General features: G+C 34.5%; 1 protein-coding gene across 3 annotated transcripts in view; it reads left to right on the top strand.

Moving 5' to 3' along the window:
* PKIB (cAMP-dependent protein kinase inhibitor beta) overlaps positions 1 to 25,946 on the top strand; it is a 118,382-nt gene that overhangs the window by 5,699 nt on the left and 86,737 nt on the right. For all 3 annotated transcript variants that reach the window (XM_074397554.1, XM_074397555.1, XM_010342956.2), the window contains one exon: positions 18,232 to 18,315. The gene's annotated coding sequence lies outside the window, so the exon portion shown is untranslated. The remainder of the gene's footprint in view (positions 1 to 18,231; positions 18,316 to 25,946) is intronic.

The raw sequence follows: 25,946 nt of genomic DNA, 5'->3' as shown, positions 1-25,946 counted from the left end.
AAGGTTTGCTGGCAACCACTAGAAGTGAAGAGAGAGGCATGAAACAGATTTTCCCTCTGAGTCCACGAAAAAGAACGAACCCTACTGATTGGATTGTTGGCATTCCGAACTGTGTGAAAATAAATTTCTGTTGTGTTAAGTCACTCAGTTTGTGGTAATTTGTTACAGCAGCTCTGTCAAACTAATACAATGAGTATTAGTAAAAGATACATCAGGGGTAAAGACATCCAAGAAGCTCAGAAGATGAAGATTGAGTTGATATTGGCATGCAGTAGGTAAATAATTGGTAAATATAATGATGAGGTCTCCTATGAGAAGCACATGAAATCAGAAGGAAAATGGGAGAAAACTGAATCCTGGGAAATGAGTTCCAGTGGGAGCCCAAGAGGAGAAGCTGGAAAGGGCATTGTCATAGCAACAAGGTATGTAGAGCTTCAAAATGTGTGGCAAGATCAACAAGTCATTGCCATAAGAGAACATAATGAAAGACAGGTTGAAGGAACTTCGTTTTGACAAGTAGAAAGTAAGAGTAATGGCTTTATAATTGGAAGAGTGAAGATAGATTGTGCAGCCTGAGAAGAAAATGAAAAGTAAGGAGACAGGATCAGCCAGCAGTCATCCCAGGATTACAGGTAAAAGATGGAGGAGAAAGTTGTGTATGCAGGGAATCACGACACAATGTCCAATTGAATTTTGTTTAACTTTTAAAGAAAAGCCTTTGTCCTCTCTTTACATGTCAAAAAAAAAAAAAAAAAAAAAGCCATTAGTAAGGGAGAGGCTGGAAGTATAGAAAAGATAGTTCATGGAGCTGCTTTCCAATAAAGGTGATTGGGTTAAGGACAAAAGTGGAGGCCGTAAACGCACTATGTTTTCAATCTGTAATAGAAGCTTGAGATGTTTTTAAGGGTATTTTTTCTTTGTATGTAAGTATCTGTATATGTTAAGAGAAGGTAAACTACTATTTAGCAATCTGCCAGACCCCTAAGGTTGGAGTCTAACAGATTAAGCAATAAATAGTAATTTGTAGCACATTTTCACAAATTTCATTTATTCTCCAATCTGTGGAGTTGGTGTTACTGCTCTATTTTTTAGGATAAATAGGCAAAGACAGTACCTATTCGGAGTCATTTAACAGAAAGTATCAGAGCTGAGATTAGAAGCCATGTTTGATTGATGCTTAAATCTATAGCCTTTTGACCCTTATGATTTGAGCTCAGCAAAAATGCCCAGCTAACTCACTTATATTGGACCTTCTTAGCCACTGACTGAGCATAGTACACACTCAGGTCTCATCCTCAGCATAACTTGTAAATATGGCTGCAAAGAAGCTACAGGTTAATGGGCAGTGCATCTACTATATGCACTACCCAATGTGGTCAAAGTCCTACACCTCCGAAATAAAACAGATCATTTGAGGTTTTTCATTTATTTGTTCCTTAAGGATGTGATCCCGTGGAAATAGGGGGTTGGGGGAGCAGTTTTTATTCTTTCCATCAGGGAGTGGTGGAGAAAGTTTTTAGGGAAAGTAGAATATTTTTCTGGCAGGGTAGATCTGGGTTAGCTCCCTGAGATGCTTGTGGACTTTTGCCAAAGAATATTAAGCTTCAGGTAAAACCTAGCATAGTTTGTTTCAACTCTAAGAAGTTCATATTTTGAGTTCTAGGTTTGAGTGATTTGAAAGGAAAAATAAACCTTTCAGTATTCAATGAAACACTGGAGGAAACAAGGCCTTTTTTCACTCATAGATATTTATTTTTACCAACCCTTTAAAAATTTATCCCAACTTCATAAAAATGTTTTATACTTTCTTTCAATAATTATTATTGGTCTTAATTGTCAGTTGATTTGTTTTCTTTTTGTAGATTTTGTCTTAATATGATTCATCTGAAATATGAATTAAGTCTGATGACAAAACTTTGGGTTATGTCTAAAGATATCTATGATTATTCTACATAAGGATTGTTAAAAAGATTTACTTTATTAAGTACATCAAGATGCTTTTTAATTCTCACATGCATTCATATTGTTTCAGTATTGGATATCTTCAGTCTATGTATATTTGTAAGGATTTTTTTTTTACATTAATGTAACAATGGTGTAAAGTTTGTATCCTACATTTCTTCCTCTTAAAATTACTATTGCCAGTGTAAAAATGAGTAGAAACAGCAAATTAAAGAAAATAACATTTCTTAAAAGAAGGTATAGTTTCCTCCAAAACAGTTTTTGGTTAGATACAATTTCATATCATAAAGATATGAAACACTTTCCAGTTTGTTGAAAAGCTACATTCTAATTTCACTGTACCCTGTGGTAATCACTTATTTAACTCAGAAATGAGAAAACAAAATAGAAGGGAAACATACCCAAACCATTAAAATTTATTGCTTTAGCTGTTAGCAGTATTTAAATGTAGAATTCAACTTTTTCAAGGACAGTATGTGCTTACTATTATAAATTCTTCACCAAGAATCACATACATGAAAATATGCTCAAATATTTTTTTTTCTTTCAATCTCATCCCTTTGTCAACTCTTTATCATTACATAATAATAAATTATTCCACATGTTGCTTTCTGGGCAAGTAATGTTTTCCATTTAAAATACTACCAAGTTCTAAACTTAAAAATTTTTAATAGTTTTTTAGAGATAGTATACGTTGCAATGATAGTAAGAAATTTCAGAATAGTTTTAAGAAAAAAATAAGATCTACCTATATTTGATTTGTCCACCAACTGTAAGTAATCACTATAAGTTGTTCTTCGCCTCAGTATAGGTTTTTTAAAAGAACAGAAATTTATCAGATCATATTCCCTGTTTCTCACTTAACAAATCACATTAGTATATATTTCCATTATTTAAAAAATACAGTTTTTTAATGGCCACATTAACTAATTTTCTGGTGACTCCACAGAATGTTACAAAATACATTTTTATTAAACAATAGCATAGTAGATGACTCTGTTTGTAATTTTGTTACTTTATATACACCTATTTGATAACTTTGAATAAATTTCTAGACATAGAATCACTACATCTTGAAGACGTTAATTTATAAAGAGTTTTGATATATTTTACAATATATCTGTTCAGAAGCCTGTTCAGTTTACATTCAAAATAATGCTGTTACTAACACACTAATACAGTTTCAAAAATTTGAAACTTAGAAATCAGTAGGAAAAGATAGCTCATATTTGTATTTCTTTGATTGGTAGTGAGGTGGAATATTTTTAGTTAGTTATTTTTATAAACTGATATTTTATATGCTTTGCCTTTTTTTAGTCTGTTTGCAAGAGCTTTTTATTTATAAATATATTAACTTTTTGTATGTCTATTTTGCAAATTTTAAATGTTTTCTTTTTACCATTAATTATTTAGTGTGTGCTGCTTTGTGGAATACTAATTGTTTTTAAGGATGTCAAAGTTATCAATTTATTCTCACATGGTTTGTTAAGTTTGAGACTTTCCCACCTGTAAAAATATTCATCTACATTTGCTTATAGTACTTTTTACATCTTTTGTTTCTGTTTAAAATTTTAATCCTTTGGCAGTTATTTTAGTAAGAAATAAAGTGGGGATCTTACCTTACTATTATTATTTAATGGCTATCCTTGTTTCATAGCTATTTGTTTTATAACAGATTCCCTCCCCATTGATACGAAATATCAACCTGTGGCTTCTCACCCCTGCACCTGCCTTGGAACTTGGCTTTCTCATAGCTGTCCTACCATTAGAAGTGCCACAGACTTTCCACATGCGTGTTTTCTTGCTGCCATGCCTGAATGTGACTGCAGGCTCTTTGCAGGTTCTTTCACTACTTCCCCAGGGTACCTTGATCCACATCTGCCACTCATAACTTGAGCCTTAGAAGGCAAAAAATTTCTATGACCCCTATCATAGCCTACAGCTTTCCTAAATTACCACATACCAGTTTTGGAACATATAATTTTGTTGGTCCTGAAAAACAGCTAATTCTCAAATGCTTCAAGTCTCTAATTTTATCATTCACCTGCCCATTTTTTCTCTTTGTGTTGAAACTTTGTTGTATGTTCTGCTACCTCTCCCCTGACCCAATGTCTCCTTTGTATTTTTCCATCAAAACCATTCCATCATGCTATCTGTAACACCTGTTAAATAATAATAAATTCCTCTATATTATTAACTTACACCTTTTCCTCTGGCACTGAAGCTTGACTCTCCTCTGGGTCTCTTACTTCCCCTTAAGCCCTTTCTTTTGGAGACTGTTGATTATTTTCTATTTTATGATCTCAGAGTAGTAGGGGGGGGGCACTTACCCTTCATGCACCCATATGCCACCTGCACAGTATTTCTCCACCCTCTTATACTCACTCCTGCTCCTTTGAGCACTCTGGCTATACCATCCTCTACCATTGTTCATTCCTATCATCAATGCTGAGGGTCTGCCATCTGAACAAACCCCTCCTTTATTGAACACTCTACTAATTGGTATACAGTCATCTTCTCCCACCCTTCTTCTGTCCTAAATCTAGTGCCTTCCTATGTACATCCAACATCATGACCTCTCACCATGTGGTTGTGTGTGTTTTTTGTTTGTTTGTTTTTGTTTTGTTTTTTGTTTTTTTAATTCTCAGATGTATTCCCAAGAGTACCTAATTGAAGAATCACAGACTTAGAATTATAAAGAACCAAAAAAAACCTCACTATAAACTAAGAATCCCCTCTTAGTTTCTCAACACAGATAGGCTAATAATTCAACTTTCCATTGATCAGAATTTGTGTTGCTTGGTTTAACTTAGACAGTCATTTACTGCTAGCATCAAAATATTTGGGAATATAGTTGCATAAGCTTATGTATGGAATTAAGAAGTTCCAGAAAAGACACAAAAGTGGTTACACATGTCTAGCTCCTGAGGTGGTAAAAGGTTGAATGGCTTTGTGACATCCCTAGCTACTGCATTCATGGGATTTTGTGCCTTCTTTGCTCATGTTCCTATTTAATTTTTTAATTAGTACATTGAGGGAGGCAGATGTCGAGTAAATGCTGTTTTGTAAATTATCATTTAGAATATTTTAAAATTAAAATAGCTTTTTTTTTTTGCTTTTTGTATAGCTCTAAATTTTTTTTTATATCATTTTCCCTACTTTAGTTGCACCAAAGATTTCTGCATAAACTACTTTAAGATTTGCTCACCTGAATGGGAAGTTTTCTTCCCTGAGACCAGATCCAGACCACCTTTTGATGATTTGCTTACCTGACTGTGTAGTTCCCTTGAGTTTCTTGTTATTAGGATTATAATAAAAAGGAGTACACGCAATGTGGTCATTTTAGCCTACTACCGGATGGATTAGATCACTGCGGGATATTGGCTTATTTACCCTACAGTGACTCATCACAGTTTAGGAGGAAGAAGACCAGCTTAGAAGTCAGAAGACAAGATGGACTGTTTTAGTTTTTGGGTTAATAACTTTATTATCAATCTCTGATATTGTAGGTTAATAGCTTCTGAGGGGGGAGGAAATTAAAGAGATTAAAAATGGAGAGATGCCCAGTCCTTATTTATTTTACAATTTTGCCTAGGAATACTGTTTCCGAATCTTAATAAATTATAGTATAAATACCTTCTTGATGTTAGGGAGTATGCAAGGTCTGAGGAGATGAGATTGAACAGAACAAGGTTCTAGCCCTTGAAAAGCACAGAATTAGTGTTGAGTAAGTAAATAACTGCAAACACAATGCGACAAAAGCCACCTTTGCAGTATGAATCAAGTATAGACATGCCCAGAAATGGTTATAAATAATCCTAAAATCAAGAATGGTTTCTCTGAAGAGGTGATGTTATTGTTAGATCTTGAAAGATAACCATTAGTTTGCCAGGTAAAGGGGAAAGTGTTCTAGGAAGAGGAAAGAGACTTAAAGTGCAGGATATGTTTAGGGAACTATAATTAATTCAGCATAATGGAATGTGTATACACACTAAGGGATAGTGACAGGAAATGTAGCTGGAAGTTTGATAGGAAATAGATTTAGAAGTGCTTTGCATGTCATGCTAAATAGCTTGGACTTGACTGAATATTTCAAATTCCACACACAAAAAATGGAATCTTATTTCTACAGTGCTGAACTGGCTGAAAGCCTATGTCCCTCAGAGCACATGTCTCTTCCTCTGTTAACAGAGAAGTAACGGACATTAGAGGAAATATAGGGAGGGCTGGGCTCAAGTTCTGAATGAGTAAATTTTTCAATGGATTGACTATGTGGTTGCCTTCTAAGAAATAAGTCACATGTGGATTAACGAAGTAATGACTAATTTAGATTTGTTAAATTTGAGTTAGGGTGTATAGAACTAAGGAGAAGTCAAGACTAAAGATTTAAAATGTGGGTTTAACTGTAGATAATTGAAGGCCCTTCCTAGAAATTGCTGAACTTAAACAGAGTTATGTATTAAAATATTTTAGGAATAAGTTTGCCGTAAGAATCATCTGATTTAACTCTTAAATTATGTTTTTCCCATTTTTTATGTTAGCAGAAAATAGGTAAATAGCAAAATTCTATGAAATTATGAAGCTTTCAAAGTCATAATTTAAAAGGAACAGCCTTCTTCATTTTTTTTTTGTAAATACTTAGACTTTTTTGCCAAAGATTTTAGTTCTGATGCTTTAGTTTTTCAGACAACTCCAATATAGTTTAAAAAAAGCTCCAAAGATAGAGTTTAAATGAAGGATACATTCAAGGCTGCCCTTTAGGTAGGAACTAGCTCTGCTGTGATTTTTATTTAGCTAATGTTGGGGAACATTCCGAAAAGTGTGTGTACAGATTATGTAACTAGTCACTTAGGGCCCTTGACCCCTTGTTAACCTGGCCCTCTTGAGAGACAGTGAGCTGGGGTGCACTGGGAGCAGCTGGGTCAGACGCAGCCCTCTTGCTTAGCAGTCCCCATGGATCAGTCATAAGGTGTTGTTGCTGAGCAACCAGTGCTTTAGCGGTGCTTCATCCCCAATGGAGTTTTGCAGTAGTAGGGGCTCCCCACGGGAGAAGCAGTACAATCCAGCAGGGGGCCAAACCTCCCCCAGAGGCTTTAGCATTGTTAGTAAGTATTTGACTTTAGAATCAGAGGAGATAACTTATGTTCTCTGAACACGCAAGTAATTTATGGAATTATTGATATAAATTTAATTAAACATGATCTTGGGGCAGGACAGGTAGTTCTGGCAGCTACTCATTTCAAATACTTTGATTTCAATTTCTTTCTTCTTGAGACTTATTTGCAAGGTGAGTTTCTGGGTCAATGAAAAGTAATTTTTTATGCTACATGGAATATGTGACTTTCCAATTAGCATTATTAAGCCAGAGCAAACATTTATGTTTGAGAAAAACCAGCAAATTCTTGCTTTGGTCATGCTGGCCTGAATGTCAGAGTATTTGACTTAATATCAATAAAAGAATTTGCCACTAATATTTCAGATATTATTTGAATTTTCTTTCTGTATAGAAAGGTCAGAACATAACAATTCACAAGGACAGTGTCTTATTTTATTTTTAATATTTAACACAGCATATAAATCACTCTTTAGGAGAGTTGACAAAAAGTTGAAACTAATCAGTTCTTGTAAGGAAAGCTGAGTTCTGCCGGTGTTGAGCAGTGGGTTCTTGTTAACATCCAGGCACATATTTTAAAGACCAAGCCATAACATCATTAGTATATTGAAGTAATACACAGTTGCTTCAAAGGCTAAAGTGTGGAGTAGAGAAATGTGCCTTTTCAGATTTGAGAAATAATGTTGGCCAGCTCTTTCCCTCCAACTACTTTTTTATTCAATACTTCTGGCCTTGGGCTGTAACTGTTTGCCTACTGCTTCAAAAGGTGAGGAGGCAGGGCTTTGTTCTGTATACAAAGGGGAAGCCTCTTTGTTGACTTTGGGATTTGTACTCTCTGTAGGATCTACACTATTTTAAAAAAAATACTCAAAAACTTGAAAATTTTTCTCAGGCCTTGCACCAAGATACATATAAACACACAAATATGTTGAAGATCGTTCAAGTTATTTCTAAGGTATTACATGAATAGTAATAGAACAATTAAGTTATATATATCTGCATAAAATTGCACTTTAAGTTTTGGGGTACAGATGAAAAACATGCAGTTTTGTTGCATAGGTACCTACATAGCAATTTGGTTTGCTGCCTTCATCCCAATCACCTATATCTGGCATTTTCCCCCATGTTCTCCCTCCCCAACTCCCTACCCCACAATGTTCCTTCCCCTAGTCCCCCCCCACAGACCTCAGTGTGTGATGCTCCCCTCCCTGTGTCCATGTGTTCTCATTGTTCAGCACCCACCTATGATTGAGAACATGTGGCGTTTGATTTTCTGTTGTTGTGTCAGCTTGCTGAGAATGATGGTTTGCAGGTCATCACAAAGGACACAAACTCCTCATTTTTTACATCTGCATAGTATTCCATGGTGTATATGTGCCACATTTTTCCTGTCCAGTTTATCATCAATGGGCATTTGGGTTGGTTCCAGGTCTTTGCTATTGTAAACAGTGCCACAATGAACATATATGTGCATGTGTCTTTATAATAGAATGATTTATACTCATTGGGATATATACCCAGTAATGGGATTGCTGGATTAAATGGAATTTCTATTCCTAGGTGCTTGAGGAATTGCCACACTGTCTTCCACAATGGTTGATCTAATTTGCACTCCCACCTACACTGTAAAAATGTTAATATTTCTCCACATCCTCTCCAGCATCTGTCTCCAGATTTTTTAATGATCACCATTCTAACTGGCATGAGATTATCATCTCATGTGGTCTTGAAATGCATTTATCTAATGACCAGTGATGATGAGCATTTTTTCATATGTTTGTTGGCCTCATATATGTTTTCTTTGGAAAAGTGTCTGTTCATGTCCTTTGCTCACTTTTAAATGGATTTATTTTTTTCTTGTTAATCTGTTTTAGTTCTTTGTAGTTTCTGGGTATTAGCCCTTTGTCAGATGGGTAGATTGCAAAAATTTTTTCCCGTTCTATTGGTTGCCAGTTTACTCTAATGATTGTTTCTTTGGCAGTGCAGAAGCTCTGGAGTTCAGTTAGGTCCCATTTGTCTATTTTAGCTTTTGTTGCCAATGCTTTTGGTGTTTTAGTCATGAAGTCCTTGCCTATGCCTATGTCCTGAATGGTTTTGCCTAGGTTTTCTTCTAGGGTTTTTGTGGTGTTATGTCTTATGTTTAAGTTAATTTTAGTGTAAGGTATCAGGAAAGGGTCCAGTTTCTGCTTTCTGCACACTGCTAGTCAGTTTTCCCAACGCTGTTTATTAAACAAGGAATCCTTTCCCCATTGCTTATTTTTCTCAGGTTTGTCAAAGATCAGATGATTATAGATGTGTGGCATTGCCTCTGAGGCCTCTGTTGTGTTCCATTGGTCTATGTCTCTGTTTTAGTACCAGTGCCATTCTGTTTTGATTACTGTAGCCTTGTAGTATAGTTTGAAGTCAGGTAATGTGATGCCTCCAGCTTTGTTCTTTTTGCCTAGAATTCTCTTGGCTATGCAGGCTCTCTTTTGGTTACCTATGAAGTTTAAGGTGTTTTTTTCCAGTTCCATTAAGATGGTCACAGGTAGCTTAATGAGGATAGCATTGAATCTATAAATTACTGTTAGCAGTATGGCCATTTTCACAATATTGATTCTTCCTAACTATGAGCATGGAATGTTTCTCCATCTGTTTGTTTCCTCTCTTATTTCCTTGAGCAGTGGTTTGTAGTTCTCCTTGAAGAGGTCCTTCACATCCTTTCTTAGTTGTATTCCTAGTTATTTTATTCTCTTTGTAGCATTGTGAATGGCAGTTTGTTCTTGATTTGGCTCTCTTTAAGTCTGTTATTGGTGTATAGGAATGCTGTGATATCTGCACATTGATTTTGTATCCTGAGACTTTACCGAAGTTGCTTATCCGTTTAAGGAGATTTTAGGCTGAGACAATGGGATATTCTAAATATACAATCATATCGTCTGCAAATAGTGACAATTTGACTTCCTCCTTTCCTAATTGAATACCATTTATTTATTTTTCTTGCCTGATTACTCTGGATAGAACTTCCAATACTATATTGAGTAGGAGTGGTTAGAGAGGACATCCTTGTCTAGTGCCAGATTTCAAAGGGAATGCTTCCAGCTTTTGCCCATTTAGTATGATATTCGCTGTGGGTTTGTCATAAATAGCTTTTATTGTTTTGAGATACATTCCATCAATACCTAGTTTATTGAGACTTTTTAACATAAAGTCCTGTTGAATTTTGTCAAAGGCCTTCTCTGCATCTATTGAGATAATCATGTGGTTTTTGTCTTTGGTTCTATTTATGTGGTGGATTATGTTTATGGACTTGGGTATGTTGAACCAACCTTGCATACCCAGGATGAAGCCTACTTGATTGTGATGAATAAGCTTTTTGATGTGCTGTTGCAATCAGTTTGCCAGTATTTTTTTGAAGATTTTTGCATCTATGTTCATCATGGATATTGGCCTGAAAGTGTTCTTTTCTTGTTGAGTCTTTGTCAGGTTTTGGTATCATCATGATGTTGGACTCATAAAAAGATATGGAGAGGATTCCCTCTTTTTGGATTGTTTGGAATAGTTTCAGAAGGAGTGGTACCAGCTCCTCTTTGTATGTCTGGTAGAATTCAGCTGTGAACCCATCGGGACCTGGGATTCTTTTGATTGGTAGGCTATTAATTGCTGCCTCAACTTCAGCCCTTGTTATTGGTCTATTCATGGTTTCGACTTCTTCCTGGTTTAGGCTTGGGAGGGTGCAAGTGTGCAGCAATGTATCCATTTCTTCCAGGTTTACTGGTTTCTGCACCTAGAGTTGTTTGTAGTAATCTCTACTTGTAATTTGTATTTCTGTGGAAATGGTGGTGATATCCCCTTTATCATTTTTTATTGCATCTGTTTGATCTTCTCCCTTTTCTTTTTCTTTTTTTTTTTTTTTTTTATTAATCTGGCTAGTGGTCTGTCTATTTTGTTGATCTTTTCAAAAAACCAGCTCCTGGATTTATTAATTTTTGACGGGTTTTTTATGTCTCTATGTCCTTCAATTATACTCTGATCTTAGTTATTTCTTGCCTTCTGCTAGCTTTTGAGGTGTTTTTGTCTTGCTCCTCTAGCTCTTTCAATTTTAATGATAGGGTATGAATTTTAGATCTTTCCTTGCTTCTCATGGGGGCATTTATTGCTATAAATTTTCCTCTAGATACTGCTTTAAATGTGTCCTAGAGATTCTGGTATGTTTTGACTTTGTTCTCATTTGTTTCCACAACATCTTTATTTCTGCCTTCATTTCATTGTTTATCCAGTCAACATTCAACAGCCAGTTGTTCAGTTTCCATGAAGTTGGTTCTGAGTTAGTTTCTGAATTCTGAGTGCTAATTTGATTGCACTGTGGTCTGAGAGACTGTTATGATTTCTGTTCTTTTGTATTTTCTGAGGAGTGATTTACTTCCAATTAGGTGGTCAGTTTTAGAGTAGATATGATGTGGTGCTGAGAAGAATGTATATTCTGTGGATTTGGGGTAGAGAGTTCTGTAAATGCCTATTAGGTTTGCTTGGTCCCGATCTGAGTTCAAGTCCTGAATAGCCTTGTTAATTTTCTGTCTTGTTGATCTGTCTAATATTGACAGTGGAGTGTTAGAATCTCCTACTATTATTGTGTGGGAATCTAAGTCTCTTTGTAGGTCATTAAGAATTTGCTTTATGTATTGGGTGCATATATATTTAGAATCATTAGCTCTTCTTGTTGCACTGATCCTTTTACCATTATGTAATACCCTTCTTTATCTCTTTTGATCATTGTTGTTCTAAAATCTATTTTTATCAGAGACTAGGATTGCAACTCCTGGTTTTTTTGCTCTCCATTTGCTCGGTAAATCTTCCTCCATCCCTTTATTTTGAGCCTATGTGTATCCTTGAATGTGAGATGGGTTTTCTGGATACAGCACACAGATGGGTTTTAACTTTTTATCCAATTTACTGGTCTGTGTCTTTTGATTGGGGCATTTGACCCATTTACATTTAAGGTTAATATTATTATGTGTGAATGATCCTGCCATTTTGATGCTAGCTGGTTGTGTTTTTTGTTTGTTTGTTTGTTTGGGGGGTTTTTTGGCCATTAGTTAATGCAATTTCTTCATTGTGTCAATGCTCTTTACCATTTGGTACATTTTTGGAGTGACTGGTATTGGTTGTTCCTTACTATCTTTAGTGCTTCTTTCAGGAGCTCTTATAAGGCAGGCCTGGTGATAACGAAATCTCTCAGCAATTGTTTGTTCATAAAGGATTCTATTTCTCCTTTGCTTATGAAGCTTAGTTTGGCTGGATATGGAATTCTAGGTTGAAAGTTATTTTCTTGAAGAATGTTGAATATTGGCCCCCACTATCTCCTGGCTTGTAGGGTTTCTGCCAAGAGATCCACTGTGAGTCTGATGGGCTTCCCTTTGTGGGTAACCCGACCTTTCTCTCTGGCTGCCCTTAGCATTTTTTCCTTCATTCCAACCCTGGTGAATCTGATGATTATGTGCCTTGGGGTTGCTCCTCTTGATGAATATCTTTGTGGTGTTCTCTATATTTCCTGGACTTGAATGTTGGTCTGCCTTGCTAGGTTGGTGAAGTTCTCCTGGATAATATCCTGAAGAGTATTTTCTGGCTTGGATTAATTCTCTCCATCACATTCATGTATACCTATCAAATGTAGATTAGGTATTTTCATGTAATCCCATATTTCTTAGAGGCTTTGCTCTTTTTACTCTTCTTTCTCTAAACTTGCCTTCTCGTTTTATTTCATTGAATTCATCTTCAATCTCTGATATTCTTTCTTCTGCTTAGTCGATTCAGCTATTAAAACTTGTGTATGCTTTGTGACATTCTTGTGTTGTGTTTTTCAGCTCCATCAATACATTTATATTCTTCTCTAAGCTGTTTATTCTCATTAGCATTTCATCAAACCTTTATTCAAGGTTCTTAGTTTCTTTGCATTGGGCTAAAATATGTTTTTTTTTAACTCAGAAAAGTTCATTATTACCCACTTTTTAAAGCCTGTTTCTGTCAATTTATCAGACTCATTCTCCATCCAACCTTGTTTCCTTGCTTGTGAGGAGTTGTGATCCCTTGGAGGTGGAGAGGCATTCTGGTTTTGAGTGTTTTCATCATTTTTGCATTGGTTTCTTCCCATACAAGATTTTAATTGTGTATCATCTTACAGAAAACATCCTCATTTTGTTATATATGGGATTAACATATATACTTTTAAAAAACAAAATTGTGATTCTATTGTATAGCAAGTGTATCCAGTTCTTTCATTTAACGTTATGAAACATTTTCATGTCTTGTGATTACATATTCTTTAAGACTTGGTGAGTTGAATGAGTTGAATAGCATTACTTTAAGAGTAATATAGAGCAAAGTCTGAATGTCTCCAATGGGTTTCTTAGCTATGTGATCTTGGATAAGTTACTGAATATTTTTGAGCTTCAGTTTTGTCATTTGCAAAATGGAGATCTTAATAGTTGTAATGAAGATTTAATGCCCTGGTGCATGCAAAGTATGTCCTGTGCATTAATCACTAATCTAAATGTTAGCTACAATTTCTGATTTCTTATAGCTCAATACTATTTCTTCCTACAGCTACATTGTACTTTATTGGACTGCACCCCCAGTTAGATGTATTGCTTACTAATTCAATCTTAAACCATTTGCCTGACTTTCAGGATTCCTTATAACCTAGCCTGACCTGACTCACTGTATTTTTCACAATTTAAATTCTCCCCTCTCTGTAACCAATTTCTTTCCAGCTGCTTGTATTCAGTATACTGATTTTCACCTTATCTCCCTTACTTGAGGTTGCCTAGTGTTGTTTGTGTATACAGATCATTCCTGGGTAGAGGTGAAAGCTGATTCCATGGGGAACTCAGCAGCTGGGTTGAGCCCTCAGAATCAGTCCAAATGAGAGCTCAGGGCTGGTTCTTTATGCCCTACAGTAACTCATAATTGGAAGGTCTCAGTTGAGGACCATCAGCCACCAATACTCAGCTGGGGAAATGAATAGTTCAGTCCTGAAAGGGAATCTGGTGGCACACCACAATGTCCATTACACTTGCTTCATAATACTCTCCATCTTTCATTGACTTGAATAAACCTTTTCTCAGTTATATTACTTAGATAGAGCTATATGCTAGATGTCAAGGCTGAATATCTAGTGATGATACATAATGCAATATATATTGCATTAATAGGAAAAGTACTACAGGAGCCAACCGAAAGAGCTAATGACCCAATCTGGAGCAATTTGAAGAGCATAATAAAGTACAATTGGATTATAGTCCAAAGTATAAAATATAATATCCACCATGAGTTTACATCATTTTGAGTAAATAATTGAATACATAAATAAATGAGAAGAGATAAATCTCTTATGCAGAAGAATTCCAAATAATTTATATCTAAAACATCCTCAAGGAGATAGAAAATAACTTGTTTCTTCTTAATCATGGGCTACATATAATGACTTCTTTCCCAAAAATACAGTGGAAAGCAGCAGGATGCAGACTAACTTTCCAGTGGAGAAACCTGACAAACACTATCTCAGCAAGCTCAACATCAGTAGTGATGACATATTGATATTATAGACTCTTGCTATGATGTGATGAAAATGGCACTTTTCCTCTGTGGTCTTCCTGCAAAAATCCAGTAGCCACAGTCTAATCATGAGGAAAACATCAGGCAAATCCCAACTGAAGGACATTCTATAAAACACCTGTCAAACTATGAAGGTCATTAAAAACAAGGAAAGGCTAAGAAAATGTCACCGCAAAGAGGAAACATGATGACTAAATGTAATATAGTATCCTAAATGACACTCTGAAATACCATAAGGACATTAGATAAAAGCTAATGGACATGAAGTGTGGGATTTAGTTGATGATAGCATATCAATATTAGTTCAATAATTGTAATAAATGTAATACTAATGTAAGATACTAATAATAGGGGAAACTGGGTATGGAACACTATAGGAACTTTCTGTGCTATCTTCTAATTTTTTTTAACTCTAAAGCTATTGTAAAAATTATGTTAAGAAGAAATACTATTACCATATGACCCAGAAATTCCACTTCTGTGTATATATCCAGAAGATTTGAAAGCAGGGTCTTGAGGGGATATTGGTACACCCATGTTCATAGTGGCATTATTTACAATATCCAAAAGGTGGAAGCAAGTCAAGTGTCCATTGATGGATGAATACATAAACAAAATGTAGTATATACATTGCCATATTTTTATTTAAGGCTTTATTCAGCCTGGAAAAGGAAAGAAATTCTGACACATGTTGCCATAGAGATAAACTTTTAGAACATTATGCTAAGTGAAATAAGCTAGTCACAAAAAGTCAATTACTATATGCTTCCACTTATAAACATATCTAGAGTAATAAAATTTATAAAAACAGACAGTATTAATGGTGATTTTCAGGAGTTTTGGAGAGAGGAATGGAGGTAGTAGTTTAATGGGTATGAAGTTTCAGTTTTGCAAGACGAAAAAGTTCTGGAAATTGGTTGTATAACAATATGAATATGATTAAGAATACTGAAATACATGCTTAACTATGATTGAGATGATAAATTTTATGTTTTTAACTATAATTTTTAAAAACAGCTACTATTAAAATTACCATTTTTAGTCCATTAGCCTGATGAAATTGATAGTGCACAGATATGGTATATCTGTTTCTTTTCAGTTTATGATCCTCAGTACCCTATTTGATTAATTATTCAGTGATCTAAAACAGTAATGAGGTTAAGCCAGGTAATCAGTATCATCCAAAAGTATATGCAACCAATGCTCATCCAAAAGCCCATATAAAAGTTACCTGGAAACCAGCAGGACATAATGCTCATGATAATTCAGAGGTTGAAGGAGAGAAAAACATGGGTCAGCTGCATTTTTTGTTGTTTTTTGTCTAAAATAAAAACTTTATTGAGCTGAAGTCACCATGCTAATTATATATTAAGTTATATTTGGTTGATATCTTTTATTTCCTCTTTGCAAACAAAACAGACATCCTATTGCATATACTTTACATTTCTTTCATTTAAAAGCCTGCAACACAATGACAGAGAATAGGGTCATATTTTCTATTAGTGTCCAGTGATGTCTGGAGATATTAGCAAAGTTTTGAAGAAGATGGATTAATATCTGTGCCACATATAGCTGTTGAGTTAATTTAAATGGTAGGTTCAGCCAACTGAGATTTGTCACTGTTTTGAGCTCCCTTTCCTTTTTCCCACTCGTTTAGGTTCAGAGTGTCTTTGACATCGAAATATATTAGAGTATAATTCCTTTGGTGTTCTTTTTCTTTGAAAGCCAAACCAGACTCTTTAGAACATCACATTTCCAAAAGAAAGCTGTAAGACTTAAGAGTGTGATCACAGATACCTCTTGGGTCCCAGTCTGTATTTAGTGTTAAACAAAGAAAGCAAGTTTATACTTTTGCAGATCTTCAGAGAGCATAGTAACCATATATTTGGAATTTCATTGTATGTGATCTTCTGTAAATCTCAGAACAACCTGGAGAGATAGGCGGGATTAATATTATTATGCCATTTGATAAGCAAGGCTCTGTCATTTACCTCCAAGAAAGGAGATGAATCCTCAAAATCAACAGCTGAAAAATAGGTGAGTTGAAACTAGAATTGAGGTCAGTGCTTCTGCCTTTATGTTACAATGCCCTTAGGACATCAGAAGTGAAAAAGAGAGTAATCAAGCTGTTTGAAAACTAACTTAGAGTGGCTAACATAACGCTGTTGACATTTAAGGAAAAAGATAATTTATTTGAGAATCATAGTGAAATATCTCCACCATATATAGTTCTTGGGTTTTATACAAATTGGAGTTCAGTTACTGTCCCAACGTGAAAGGTGTATGCAGGATGGATTGGAAAGGGAATGGCTCAGGCCAGGGAGACTAGTGAGAGACGTCATAACCCCGAACAGTGGGCGGTATGGACGAAGCTACGGCTGGGGAGAGTTGAACTAGATTTGCCTGTGCAAATGGAGTTGGAAGGAAAAGTGAATTGATGAGCATTAAAAGCCTTGAATAGATAGAATTTGATGGTTTATTAGAAAGAAATAGGGAAGAGAAGACAACAGCCAACATTGATCCTTGAATACATAATATAAAGGTAGACTCTTCCCTGCTCCAAATAACACTAGTATTCAGATATCTGTCCTATCTATCTATCTATCTCTATCAGCAGAGGAATATTGACATTACTGTCCCACATTTAGAAAAAGAAAAAGATGCTCTTCATAAAATGAAAGAAGTGTGGCTCTTTTGTTTTTAACATCTAAGCATTTACTATGTGTCTGCTCAAATGTGTAGACTGCCTGGGTGACAGGGCACCTGGTTAACCCAGTGATCAGTTGTGGTCACCTCCATCAGAACCGTATATGTAAATGAAAATAACTAGGTTTTTAAATGGGGACTTTTGACATATAAATACCTAAAAGAATATGATCAGAAAAAAATATGCAAGTGGGTTGTCTATCTATTCATAGCAAAATGTTAGGTTACCTCTTGATGGTGAGGCATTGTGCATAGCCTATATTTTATTGGATTCATTTCTCTCCAAAAATTGCAATCACTATATCTTGCAATTGAGAAAAACAATGTCCTTGCTCCTTGGTATTTAAATTCAAAGATGAATGGTTGCAGGGATATGTTGCTTTTTAAATCACACATTTGAGAAAGACTATCACCTAGTGAATCTATTTTTCAGTGGAAATGTGAAAATCTAAAATATATATGTTTATTGCTGTCTTGTTGATTTTACTATTTAGTAAGAATGTCTCTGTTCATGTTCCACAGTTTTAAAGCAAAACACAAGAAAGACTGCTCAGAATACAATTGATATGTTTGAATGGTGAACAAAATAACAAAAAGAAATACATTACTTTTTTATCTGGGTGTATGGAGCTGCTTACCCAAGAAAATTTGTCCTGCTCTTGCTATCAGCTAGAGAAACTGAAAAAAAAAAATGTGGGAAAAGGAATATAAAAGACAATGAATGTTTTTAAAAAACATATGACATTTGGTCTAAATTAGACATTTTTGTCTAAGGAACAACTTGTTCTTTTTTGCAGGAGACAAGAAACTAGAGATGTTTATCTTAATACATCTTTTCCTGCCTTTGTTTCCTTCAGGAATCGTGCTATACTGAAAACACACTTGATCAAGAGAACTCTGGGAGAGGCCAGAAACCCTGTCCCAGGGACAGAAAAGAAAAAGTAAGTACATTTTTCTTCCACTGATCTTGGAACATATGGAATAACATATTGAAGATGTTCCTAAAAATATATTTGTTGCTGTAAAGCCAGATGACAGCATACAAAATGTAAGGTGGGATATCTTCCTTTTAGAAGACAATGTAGTTTAATATAAGGCTGACAGAAGTTAATTTCTAATTAATGGCAAACAATACATACTGGGACCTTGAGATACACATTTTCAACTTGCATCTGCCAGGGATAAGTGATTAGTAGAGACTGAGCTTGGTTTGACATTTCTACTCTTAGCTGTGCCTATTTTAATGGTTCTTAGTAGAGGCAGCTAACCCCATCAGAATAATGTTTTGAAATTTATAGCCTTTAAAACAGAAGAGAAATTCATACTGCCTATCAAATCTTACAAACTGACTGCTTTTCCCATTACTACTCTTCTCGGAGACCATATAATAGAATTATAATAATCTGTACCTACAATTAAATGTTCTTGATGACACTAATAGGTAGATATACACCTCAAGTTAATACTTTTTTGAGAGACAGGTTTTTGTGTGCTGGTGATATATATGTATATAACACAGATATCTGTCCAATTATCTATCTATCTATCTATCTATCTATCTATCTATGACAGATATTTGTATATGTTCATACTGGCCTACATCAGTAGTACATCCTTTGAAAACTGAGGCCACATTCATATTGCAGTCTTATCAGTATTTCATAAAAATATTAGGAGTTTGTAACACAGAAACAGAAAGCCAAACACTGCATGTTCTCACTCATAAGTGAGAGCTGAACAAGGAGAACACATGGATGCAGGGAGGGGACCATCATACACCCAGGACCCGTCAGGGAGTGGGGTGTAGGGGAGAGATACCATTAGGAGAAATACCTAATGTAGATGACAGGTTGACAGGTGTAGCAAACCACCATGGCACATGTATACCTATGTAACAAACCCGCACATTCTGCACATGTATCTCAGAACTTAAAAATGTAATATAAATAAATAAATAAATAAATAAATAAATAAATAAATAAATGTTATTGGTCTGGTAGAAATTGTATTTGAGAGCACCTCAATCCCTTAGTGGTACATTCTCCTACCCAGAGTGACAATCTTGCTTCTCCACTGCAGCTTAGATGATGAAGCAAGAGGTAAGCTGCAGCCTGAGGGAAGGCTCCAAAGTTCTTCACTACCTCTCAGATTCCTTTGAGAACACAACTCCAGAGGAGCAGGAAGGAGTGGAAGACATTACATTTGGTTTAGGCTCATTGCTTGGTCTTCTTAAAACCAGTGTACAACTTTCCTATTAACCTTCTGTGATTTTGTTTAAACATTGGCAGTAGGTTCATTTCCATGGCTCATCAAAGCATTTTTACTTTGATGTGAACATTTATATTTATGTCTAAAAATAAAGAATAGCATGTCTTAATTGACATCTACTTTTATTATAAAGTAATTTCACACAAATTTTATCAGAACCATTTATATCTCTACATAAACCACTAGAATTCCTTACTAGGACAAAATAAGTCTAATTATAAATATGAATTAATTTTGTACTTAAGGAAAATTAAAACTAACATATAAAATAATTATTTGGTCTATATTGTGGGCTGAATATACAATGGTTTATAAGCATAATCTTATTTGATTCTCACAATAACTGTGAAGAAGGTAAGGAAGGCATGGTTATTTCCAGTGATACAAGCATACCTTGCCAAATGCACACATTTAGCAAGTGGGTGGCGAAGTTAGGACTTGAGCCTAATTTTGTCAGATGCATAAGCCTATGTCCTTGACCAGCTTGAATAGAAAGGTTTGGCAGGAGCTAAAACACTACATTTAAATGACTGAAGTGTCTTGTTTTCATCAGCTATTTATAATCAATTATTAAAAATATACACTCTTAAGGAACAAATTATCCCTATACTCTATGAATTCTTTGAAAGAGAAAACATTTTTCTGATTTATTTAATAAGAAGCACAATACTAAAAAAGTCAAAAAAGAAAACTAATAAAAGTAACACAAAAAAGAAGATAATAATTTATTGAAATACCAGCTAAAGCAATGTAAGTATCAACAAAATAGAATAATAAAACACATGGTGTTTATCCTAGGAATGTGAATGTGGTTTAGTATCAGGAAACTTATTAAAGTGATTTCATAGTCATAGGCCAAAGAATAAAACCAGTGTTTTAACTTTCAAATAGATTTCATATGACATTTGATAAAATGCAACTATATTTCTTTTAAGAAAACACATATACATGTAGTATAATAATTTAGGAATAGAGAGATACCATTAAAATATAAAAAAGTGATTTCAAGAAAGCAGAAAAACCCTAATGGCTTATTACATGATCAATTTTATCACTTATAGTTAATATCATTTAACAAATTTTAACCAATGGAATTGGTTAAAATATTTGTTTTCAAAGATAAATATTTTCTGAATTCTTCTCATATATGCTAGAAACTATTCTAAATGCTTTGTAAATGTTAACTCATTTAATTCTCACAACAACCCTAGGAGATATGGACTACTGTCATTCTATTTGACAAATTAGGAAGCTGAGGCCAAGAGATACTAAGTAAAATGGCCGAGGTCATGCAGCTAATAAGTAGCAGAGCTGAATTAAAACTCCTGTGGTTTGACCCATGAGTCTTTAATCATAAATATTATGTTATGCTGCTTCTCAAAGGTTATAATAATTAGAAAAATGGTTACATCATTTTTTCTTAATATATATATATATATTTTACTAAGACACACTATGTCTTAGTTAAAAATAAAGATGAAGTTCTAGTAAAGACCAGTGATAATCCCAAGAGAATTAACTGAAGAACCATTAGGGTAATGAACTTTGTTAAGTAACTATACAAAAGATAAATGTGTAAAAATCAGTTCATTTTTCTATGACAGCAACAAATAAAAAACATGAAAAAAATCTCATAATAGCAATTAAATATCACAAAGCTATGAATAAACTATTAAAGAAATGTGAAAGGCTTAAATTAAGAAAATAACATTTATTGAGAAACACAGATAAACAGTTATCTGTTAAGTATGTTATGCAGAAAGAAAAATTAGCAGGAATGAGGTTTATGTTGTAGTCTTGGGTGAGAATAATAGATGTTGTATAGATGTTAGTTTCCTCAAATTAATTTATAAAGATAGTACAATTTCATTTAAAATCCCAAAACGTTTTGGGGGAGAGCTTGGCAAAATGATTATTAAAATTCATCTGGAAGCATAGACAGTCTAGAAAAGGCACATTAAAAAAAGAAATATAAAACTTGCTATTTCACAGTATTAAAGCATATTAAAAAGTTACAATTATTAAAACTGTTTGGTACTATTTACTAACATAGAAACTTAGAGAAGCCAAACCAGTTTGAGAAATCCCCAAACAGATCAAAGCACATGTAAAAGTAATGCACAAGAAAAACCACATTTCATGTTGATGAAGAAAGTAATGATTGTTCAAAAAGCACAACAGCAATAATTAGTTAATGTTAAGATAAATTTGGAAATTTTATTTATACAATATAAAAATACATGTCAGATTGATAAAAGCAGAACAAAGAAAGAGACATAACTGTAGAAAAATAGATTGGCAAATAATTTTATAATCTTGTCTAACATGATGTCAAGGACAAAAATTATAATTGGAGATTGATAGACTTGATTGTAAATATATTAAAACTGTACATATAAAATAGAGAAAAGACTCAAATAGCATGAACATAGTAAGTGTTTGAAAATTGCTTTTACTTGTTTTTTTTTGTATGGGAAAACAGAATTAATAAATCAGTAAGTTCTAACTAACGTTTTAATATGGTACTGTTTGAAGGCTTAGTAAAGCAGAAATTGTTCTGGGATAGTACTAATTTGGTATTTTAACTCCTGAAGGCACACAGCATCACAGAAATTTTTGTGTGAAGAATACATACTACATCTTAGTTAAAAATAAAGATGAAGCTCTAGTAAAGACCACTGATAATATGGAAAAATGAATTGTTCCACCTAAAACAATCAATTAAATTTGTCTCAGAGTATCCAAGAGAATAGAGGATTTCAACCAGACAGTTTTATAATTCTTACATGTGCATTTTATTTCAGTAGAAATTATTTGCAACCTTCTGAATTTTAATAATATGTTAAAGTAAGTTATCTCTAATAAAAATGAAATAATTCCATTTCTGTCTTGAATAATGCAGTAGAAAATTGCAGAGTAGTGACACAATGATACAATTTGGAGAGAAATATTTCCTATTTTATTAAAGTTGATGATATAAGAAAGATTGTTTGCCTCCTTCCAGAGTACCTCTGCTCTTTCAATGCTGGGAGCTCAGAGGAAGTATGAAAGGAAAATGCATAATAAGTAATGACCAATAATTTTTTATAGTTTTAATTTAGGTAAAATGTTGAAGATTATACCAGCCTGTACTATACAATCAGTTAACACTAACACTAACAAAATAGCAATTTTATGTCCCAGGCCCTGTTAGCATAATTGCTAGACTCTAAGCTCCAAATATCTCATGGAAAAGACTAACCAGTGGGACCGTGAACTTTCTAGACTTTCTGTTCACATCCAGCCCCTATCCCTGATTGTGGCCAATGCATTGACTCCTGTTCACTGCTATTCCTCCTGAGGACACACACTACTTCATGCCCTCCTGCTAGCAGTCTCTCAGCTGACATGGAATCTGCTACCCCACCTGTGTTGCCCTTTTGTTTCAGGGCTCAAATTTCTCGAAGTTCTGCATTCAGCCATTCACCTGTTTCTTTCTAACCCTGACCATTGTCCCTGTATTGAGTTTAGTACTTCAACTCTCTTTATCCATCCACCTTAAAGAGTATCTTCCCTACTTACACAAGGACTAGGACTGTTAATAAGTGGCTTTTTGCCAAGCAAGGTCTTGGTCCTAAGGTTTGGCTAACAGCCACATCATTGTCCTTGCCATAAGAACTTTTAGGTATCCATGATCCCTGGCAGATTAATTCTGCTGGTTCAGGAGACATGCTTAGAAGTACCTGAAACTAAAAAAAGACTACAGAATAGACCTTAACTCTAATACTCCAATAACATTGACTTTTAAACATGTGTCTTTATTTGTTCATAAATATACATTTAGTGGATATATTCTTTGGCCACCCCCAGAAAAAGGCTTTTAGGTAGACAAAAGAACTATATAATTTTTTTCTTCTTCTCATAAGTAATAAAGGCAAAAGAGAAACTTAGCGATTTTGTTTTAAGCAACAATAACCAAATCAAACAAGCATAACCAAACAAGCAAACAAACTTTATTTTATTCTTTAAAAATAAAGAATAAATCTTGTTCATCTTCATGCTAGACAAACTATCACTTTTTGAAGACTGTCCAAACACTGTAAGCAGTGAATTCTGGAGGCAAAAATGGAAAACAAAACAATCAAAAAACAAAAGAGCAGAACACACAGATGCTCTTGTCAAGAAGAGTAAAGAGAATATATACAAAGAATGAAGGTGGTCATTAACAGATTAGTACTAATTCTTAGTGATCAAAGTAATTGTCAATTAATGTTTGCAGTGTGCCAAACTCGTTTTCTCATTTCTTCATTCAGCAAGTGTTCATTGAGAGTTTACCCCATTTACCCTGTGCCCTGCACTGTTGTGAGATGTGGGGATCAGAGCTGAAGACACTGCAATTCTCCAGAGTGATTCTCTGTGAATCACTAGCATGGAAATTCTGAACTAGAGAAAATTGACTAGAGTGTGAGGAGACCCAAAGGGTGTTTTATCAAGAGTGGCTGATGATTTACTTTGTGGAAGTCGTAGAGATGTGCTTACTTTCTTCAATTTTGTGAGAAATATCATGTCAAAAAAAAATCTGTGTGATTGAGAAGGCAAAACTAGATTGAGTAGATGGAATAGAAGAAACATTTTTGCTGAATCAAAGGAAAGGGTGCCTGAAATTATAACAAGCTACCTCTGATAACTAAGTTCGTTGGTTGTAAGTGGGAAGGTGAGGGGTTGGTGTTGGGAGTATGTAACTAATTCATCTCCAAAGACAAAAGTTCTAGGATCTGTTGTTGAAATCATTGATGTGGGAAGGGTTCCCCTGAAGACAATACAATAAGGGACTACAAGGGTGCTTTTGAGTTAGACCTACCAGCTTTGTCACTTACTCTTAGGGTTTGACCAAATCTCTCATCTCTGATCCTTAGTGCCTACATCAGAGAAAAGGAGATAGTACATGTCACAGGACTGTGGTGAGAACAGAATAAAATAATGAGTGTAAATGAACTAATTCAAAATGGTTACCATAGAGTGGGCACTCCATAGATGGTACTTAATACATGGGAACTAGAATGTCATCTTGGGAAACACTTGGAATCCAGATAGTTAAAATGACACCCACTAAAGTAAAAAGTTTCTCTCTCCTTATTTGGGATTCATAAAAGTAAAATGTACAGTGAAAAATATTAAACATATACAACATTAGAAAACCTGCCAAGGTAATTGTTCTATTTTGTTACTGTTCCTTATTATTTACCTATTCTTCATTGCTAAAAAAATTTTTTTAGCTCAGTTTCTACTTTATATTATTCTAAGACACCTGTACTGTCAACCTCAGTTTGTCATGTCAAAGGAGATCTTGGACAACATGTTGGGACATATCCAAAGAGAGCCTGCTCATGCAAGTCGGATGAGTTTGAAAGTTGCTAGGGTTTACTTCTAAGTGTCTTGTAATCAATTCCTATTTTTCAGTCATGTTGTTAGTATCAAGTGTTGCATAATTTGAACTAGCCAGCAAAGAGTCGAAAAGAAATCAGGTGGTGAACCAGAGTCAGATTATGCCAACATGAGACACATAAACCAATTAGTGATTCCCTGTAAGAACATTAACTCAATGGGCTGTGGTCCACTTCTCACATGCCTACCAGCTGCAATAATGAATATTTAAATAAGTAAATATTTCAATACTCTGGGCTCACTTTTCCAGGCCTATCTTTGATTAGCTTCACCTTCTCTTTGTTTTCATACTCTGTGTTCTGTTTTTTATTTGTATAATTTATGTTATATGAATATGAATTTAAATAATGAGACTTTTAAATAATGAAGAGAAGAATAAAGAATAAAATCAATTCCCACCTCCCAGAATTGGCTCATTTTATTTTGTAATGTTTGCTTAAAGCATCCTTTATAAAGAAATAAAATACAACAGTTAGTCAAGTCTACTCTCAGAAGCTCCTATGAATTAGTGTGCATTTTTCCAGCCTATTTTATATTTTCACTCATGTAGTTATAGAACCATCCCAATATTTAGTCTTGATTTGTGTTTTTTAACTTATGAAAATATCACACGTTGTTTTTGAAATATATGAAGATATATATAGTTCTACCTCTGTTCTCCCTGTGAAAGTTGTATTTCACTTGGTAAATGAAACACTTCATTCATTATTCACATCTAGTGGTTTTCCCTACTCCTAAATTGGGCCCGTGGATAACAGAACATTATTGCCAGAAAAGTTAGAAGAAAACATCATTCTAATGTATGGCTTTATATATTGCCACTAATGGGAACTTTTGAAAATGACAAAAGCTAAACTGGGTGGGAAGTCAAGAAAATATG

Source organism: Saimiri boliviensis, chromosome 4, assembly GCF_048565385.1.
Source record: "Saimiri boliviensis isolate mSaiBol1 chromosome 4, mSaiBol1.pri, whole genome shotgun sequence".
NCBI lineage: Eukaryota > Metazoa > Chordata > Mammalia > Primates > Cebidae > Saimiri > Saimiri boliviensis.
Note: the sequence above shows the minus strand (reverse complement) of the source record. Positions and strands in the feature narration are given on the sequence as shown.